Source organism: Solanum pennellii, chromosome 1, assembly GCF_001406875.1.
Source record: "Solanum pennellii chromosome 1, SPENNV200".
NCBI classification, from domain to species: Eukaryota; Viridiplantae; Streptophyta; class Magnoliopsida; order Solanales; family Solanaceae; genus Solanum; species Solanum pennellii.
This window is the reverse complement of record NC_028637.1, coordinates 23,874,373-23,881,426: the sequence shown is the minus strand read 5'-3', so window position 1 is coordinate 23,881,426 and position 7,054 is coordinate 23,874,373. Positions and strand designations below refer to the sequence as shown.

Below are 7,054 nucleotides of genomic sequence, written 5' to 3'. Positions count from 1 at the left end.
TATATATATATGTATGTATATATATATATATATATATATATATATATATATATATAATAACTTTATCAAGATTTTATTTTAATAAAATTCGAGTTTAACTTCAAATTCAAATCATGAGAATAGTAGTTGAACAAATATTCCAAAGGAACTGCTTCTTACAAATTTTTATGGTTATGTCAGTTTTTTTAAAAAATAATAATTTATCAGTTTATCTTTTAATATAATTTGAATTCGAATGAGATTGATTTCTTATCAAAATATTAATCAATTACAATTTTCAAATTTGGAATTTATAGAATAACTTCTCTCCTATTTCTCAATATTTGTAGATTTAAAGCTAATTGTTATAAACAATTTGTATTATAGTGAATGTCTAATTATGTGGAGTCATTGTAGGATATGGTTAGGAATCCTACTTGGGGACCAAGTATGGTTTATCCTATAAATAAAGGGTTTTCCTTCATTGTACATAAGATTTATGAAATATCTATGAATCCTGAATATACTTCAAGAAGAACAAGAAGTCTTTTATCTTCTCCCTACTTTCTTCTTCTTCTAAATTCATATAGTTTCATAACACGTTATCAGCACGATTGTTCTATTCTAAAAAAAATTATGAAGAAGTCGAAAAAACTGCAAAAGAGATCTTGCATAAGTTATGCAATAAAGTTCTTATATCTTCAAGGTATGATTTATTTTTATGTTATAATTATTTATGTAACAGATCTGGCGGTACCATCTAAACTAAGAATTTAAAGAGACTTGTCGACTTTCTATACGTTTAATTTTAACTGACTGGGAAGAGAATTCCATAATTTATTTTAATAATTAAATATGCACAATTTAGTGAATGATATGTTTTCAATCTTTATATGAGGTACGTGATCTATTAAACTTTGTCTATTAACTGCTAGTATTGGTTATAAGAAATCAATATACTCAATGTTGTGTGTAATTATAATATGTGATCATATTAATGATCATAAAAAATGATAAGATTGCAGTTATTTTAAAGGCTTGAGGTTGAGCCTCATTGTGGATAAGACGATAAATTTATGTTTTATCGCACCAAAAGAATAAGAGGATGGATTTACGTCCAATCGCACCAAGAGGGTAAGACATCAGAAGTCTTGATGCTTTGTGATGAAAGATGTTGGATTGAAGTCCCTCTCATTGATTTATAGCATAAGACGTTGGGTTTGAGTCTCAATGCACCATATTGATGATATTATGATGACTAAGGGAAATAATGAGTTTTTGATAAAATTAGTTATGAAATATATCTCGTTAAAGCAGATCCATTCTCCAAAGTGAATGTAGCAGTGCATAAATTTATGAAAGAAGACAATTGATTAAATGATGCACATGAATATGGAATGAGGTACTAAGTTATCAAAATTTTACGTACTTAGATGATTGTGTTCCATTCATGAAGAATGAGAGCCTTTAATAAATGGTAAAAATACAGATCCATTCTTTAGAGTGAATGAGGTGATAAGCCACCATGCTAGACGTGAATTTTCTTGTAATGATTGTTAGCAAGGCAAGCTAATTGTGAGACCATCATAAACTAAAGTTGAGATTGAATTTTCTGCGTTCTAGGAACGTATACAAATATTTGTGGACCTAGTCATCCACATAGTGGATTGTTTAAACATTTAATGATCATAATAAATGTTTATTCTATATGGTCTCATGTGTGCCTATTATTATCTCGCAACTTGATGTTTGCAAAAATGTTGGCACAAATAATATGTTATATGCACAATTTTCTTCAGATTAGTTCATTCAATGATGGGATCATGACTCACCTAAAGGGTGAAGTAATTAAGAAGAAATAAATCTGAAAATTACTCTTGGATGAGTAAAATTGAAATTTACTCATATAATAGTAAATCAGAAATTTACTAAAGCAAAAGGCACATGGTGTAGTAAACTTGGAGTTTACGAGTACTAATAATTTTATTAGTTGGCATGAATAATTTGGTCATCCCAAAGATATGCATATTGAGCAATGGACATACATTGTAAAACTAGAAGATTCTTCAAGAATTTTTTTGTTGTTTGTTCTCATGACAAGTTGATTGGATCAACTAATGTTGCGATTAAATCTCTAAATTCTGAAAAGTATAAAAGGTGAATATGGGTTCGTTCACCTATCATGTGATATGATAAAAGAATGCATCTATAAGATAATCACATGTGCGTTAGTTGTCAACCAGTAGTTTGACATTCACAAAATTGTTTGTGCAAAAATGTTTGAGTTAAGAGCACAATTGTCAAAATATGTAATCAAGATAATTTATCTTGATAATGTTGATAAATACTCAAGATGTTGTGACATTAAATGTCTGAGATAGTGAAATCATTGTCTGTGAAAATAAAGCTCCATGTGTTGATTTGAAATATAATACCGCATACGAAAGTAATTGTATGCATCAAACCAACAAATTATGATCAGATTTTCTTTATGTTGATTTATGATCATGGACCAAATATTTTTCATATGATTATTTTGGTATGTAGTATATAATCAACGAATATACAATGATGCACAAAGATAGATTCTCCAAAAGATTGAGATATATGTTAGTTTATCTAACATAAGGGGGAGACTAGAAACAACACAAGAGTTGTAAATACATCTATTGAATGTCCCTTAAGAATAAAGTCTATGATATGCATGAAACATGATAGACTAATCAATTCTAAATAAAATAATCCTTGAAAAAGGAGGAGGATCAAAGAATCAAAATGATCATAATAAGGATACGATGTGCTCTTGGAGAGCCTACGACAACACTTTATAAAACCTCATGAGAGGGGCAACTACCTAAAAATAATGAAGTGATGAGATCTCAATAAGTTTTGTTGTATTGTGAATCGATACAAAATGGTATATCGTTGACGATATCTTTGATACAATAGCGCGCAATATTGTAAAAGATTATGAGGATATGAATTCTACATATATTAAAGTATACTTATGTAGAAATAATTATCAAGTAAAAAGTGGAATGATGCATCTTGGTAAGCGTAAAGCTTATTTGACTTGCAATCTAGGCACTAGAAGATGTCATACATCTAATATTGAATGTTGTTACTTGACAAAATTGATATGAAAATATCCAATGAGTTCGAAATCTAAAGCATATACAAGTTTTTGGAAAACTTGTTTATCATCCTCATAAGGATTAAATAGATTCAAAATGCATAGAGCACATTATGCAAGTTGATGACTAGAATTGAAACTCTTGGCAATAGATTATTTGCTTAAAGAAGTTGAACTAAGAAACTTGCAGAAATCTTTGACCCTGAAGGAAAGATTTATAAAATCAGATAGAAGAAAGAATACTTCGTCAAGGTTTTTCTACACTCACAAGCTCCCAAGAATGGTGATATCAACATGCAAGAGGTCTGTTCATGTGATATTATTGTTGAATTATTCAGCAAGTCTCTACCAACTACAACTTTCAAGAAGATGGTGCACAAGCTTGGAAAACGAAGATTCTAGTCTCTGAATTGATATTCTCATTAGGGGGAGTTAATACGCGATGTACTCTTTTTTCCTCACAAGGTTTTGTCCCACTGGGTTTTCCTTGTAAGATTTTTGATGAGGCATCCATAATGCGTATTATTAGATATGTGTACTCTTTTTTCTTCACTAGATTTTTTTCCCACTGGGTTTTATCTAGTAAGGATTTAACGAGCCACATAATCTACCGACATTCAAGGGTGAGTGTTATAAACAATTTGTATTATAGTGAATGTCTAATTATGTGGATTCCTTGTAGGATATGGTTAGGAATCCTACTTGGGGACCAAGTAAAGTAAGGTTTTTCCTATAAATAAAGGGTTTTCCTTCATTGTAAATAAGATTTATGAAAGATCTATGAATCCTGAATATATTTCAAGAAGAACAAGAAGTCTTTTCTCTTCTGCCTACTTTCTTTTTCTTCTAAATTCATATAGTTTCATAACACTAATACAATAATTTCTCCCTTATTTCTCAGTTTTCTCTTTCTACTATCTTTCATTGTGAAACGATATTCTTTTACTTTCAAATACCTCCCAATGTATTAAAATAGATAGAACATTATATAAAATGACAAGCAAACGCCAGAAGATCAAAGGAGATGACGAACCCAGAAAATAAAAGAAAAAAAAATTCATAAAGGAGAAATGAAAACTTCATAAATTCAATCGTCATTCTCATGAAGGTTAAGTTAGAGAATTTACTGAATTAAAAATAGGAATTTTGTGCTTAAATTATGCGTATAAAAATTTAATTGTAATGATTTTTTGCAGTACTTAATACAATCAATTATTGTTTTGATGTGATCTATAATTATCTTGGAGACTCTTAAAATAGGTTTTACTTATTAATTTAGCTGTTGAATGTCTAGAGAAAGTGAAACTATAACAATAGATTGGGATCACTAGTTCATGTGTTATCACTTATACTATGGTATATAGGTGAGGGTTGTTTCTAATTTCTTTATATTTTATTGAGTGTTATCGAGAAGTAACTAAGAATATATGTTATATATTAGATATTTTGTCAACAAAATTACTAGAATTTATATACTAAACATCGTAGCATACATGCTCATCATATTTGTTTTGATAAAGTTTTGGGTTTTGATAGATCAAAGTAGCAAATTGTCAAACATGGATCTGTTTTTAATTCAAAACAGAGTTTTTAGGTGAGTGATTCTTACTCTTAATTCTTTAAATTCATTTGAATTAATATCAAATGAAACTAAATTCAAAAATAGTATGTTGTTATATTAATTAAGAATATAATATTATACTACAATTGTTGATTTTGTGCAGAATAAATTGTGAAAAATGTTGCATATTAGTGTTAAAAGATTAGTTTATACAAAGCATGGACCTTGGAGAACGAACTTCAAATACAGATTTGGGGAGACGTACATGATAAACTTTGCCTCACATGTTCTCGATATATTTTTCTCATAAAATACTTCTTATGAATACATATTTAAATTGCATTATTATCGCCGAAAAAATGATATTATTTTTGTGAAAACTTATCTAAAATTATTAAATACTTCTTACAAACTTATCTGAATTTGATTAAATATTGTCCTAAAATGACATTACTTATCTAAATTGAATTGAAATTTGTTTCAAATAGTAAATTGTGAGAACTCAAAATATGTAATAATTCATGAAAAGTTATCTAATTTATTAAATTCCATTTGAATTAATAAATTGTGAGAATTTAAAATATATAGTAATTCATTAAAAGTTGTCTAATATATTTCATAAATTAACTCTTTATTGAGTTCAAAATGTTTAATTCTTTAGTTTTCATAATTTTAATTTGTCAAAATTCTTTTAACTGTATTTATATTTTACCTTCATGTACAAAAACTTTAATTTACTGCCTATTTGTTTATATTCACATGTTATATTAAATCAAGATGATGATTTACTGGGAAATAACAAAAGTATTGGATCAAATTTAATTAGCAAACTAGGAAATGAAGTTACTAATGGTCATGATGGTTGATGCAGGGCAGTTTTGTATCATTTTTAATAATTCAAGGATATTTAAGATAATTTTCTGTTAAAATAATTGTTACCCTCTTACATTGATATTTGATTCAAAGTTATATTATATTTCAGTTCGTTTGTGTCACTTACTATATAAGAATTGCTTATGAAACTAATTCTTGAAAACTTCTATGAATTATTTTTATAAAAAATTAAATTTTATTGTACATATTATAAAATCTTACGACAATTTAAAGTCAAATGGTTGCTTTTTTTCCTTTACTATATGTTAGATTATGATAATCTTCGGATAAAATCTGAACAATGACATTTAAATAAATTGAAATAAATGAAAAACAGAAAACATTATAAATTTAATTTAGCATTGTTATATTTTAAATCATCTGCGCAACACGCGGACACGTATACTAGTTACATCTAAAAGAAGACTAAAATATTATCTCCATGTTGAATTCTTAAGTTGAGTACTATTTACTCGTGAAAATGTGGGTAAACTAGTATTTTACCCAGTTGTTACCCAGTCCAATTTTACCCATTTAAAATAAGGTCGTGCTGAATTATTATCCATTTTATGTTTTTGATCAATTTTAACCCGATCAAATTTGATCCAACCCCCCCCCCCCCTTTGCCACCACTAGTATCAGTACAAGTGCAGCCTCTAGCTCAAACAAGAGCAATGTTAGCCAAGAGCTACATTGGAAGCGTTGAAGAAAAAAACTAAGGACTTGAACGATCAACAATGTGAGTTTGCTGAATTGGATTCCATTAGTATTGATACAGTGATATTTGAAGATGGTGTTGCTGGTTCTACAATGCCCTTGACTGAATTGACACATCAGGTTAAAGTCACATCTTGAATATTTCTCGAAATTTGCCCCTTTTTCACTAGATATTAATTCTATTTTAAAATAAATTGTACAGTTGGGTCTTGGTGACATCCCTAGCGATGTAGATGTATTTGAAGATTGTATTACAAGTACTAACTCCCTCAATGTGGCGAATAGTTCTCACCTCCCACTTATTGAAGTTAAGATTTCAATACGCAAATAAGATTCAACTGACAAAGTTAACAGTTAAACTCCTTGTTAACAGTTAAACTCCTTGTTTCCTAACACTTGCTTAGCTAAACTCCTTGTTTCCTAACACTTGCCACACTTCAGTTGGCACAACCAACAACCCAATATTTTCAAAGCAAGCACAGAGCAATAAAAAGGATTTTGGGTTGTCTCCCAAACAACGTCTTAGTTAACCTCGTGGCAGGATGAAAGTCTTTACTTACTCACCATTATTGGGGTTTGCCCTAGTGTCACTAGGTAACCCCAGTTGTTTTATCAGGCATAGATGAGGTAACTCATAATTCATAAAGTTCTCAAGTAGGTGGACAGATCTAGAATGAGAACCAATCATTTGTTTCATCACTTTGATGTTCTTTTTCATCTCGTCAAACACTCCATCATGCTCACTTACCTTGTGAAGTATGACTGAGAGCATTCCTTCCACACGTTTTCCT

The 7,054-nt window shown here is 29.2% G+C and overlaps 1 pseudogene; it reads left to right on the top strand.

Moving 5' to 3' along the window:
* LOC114074914 overlaps positions 1-6,640 on the top strand; it is a 24,580-nt pseudogene extending 17,940 nt beyond the window's left edge.
* Positions 6,641-7,054: the final 414 nt, after the last annotated feature.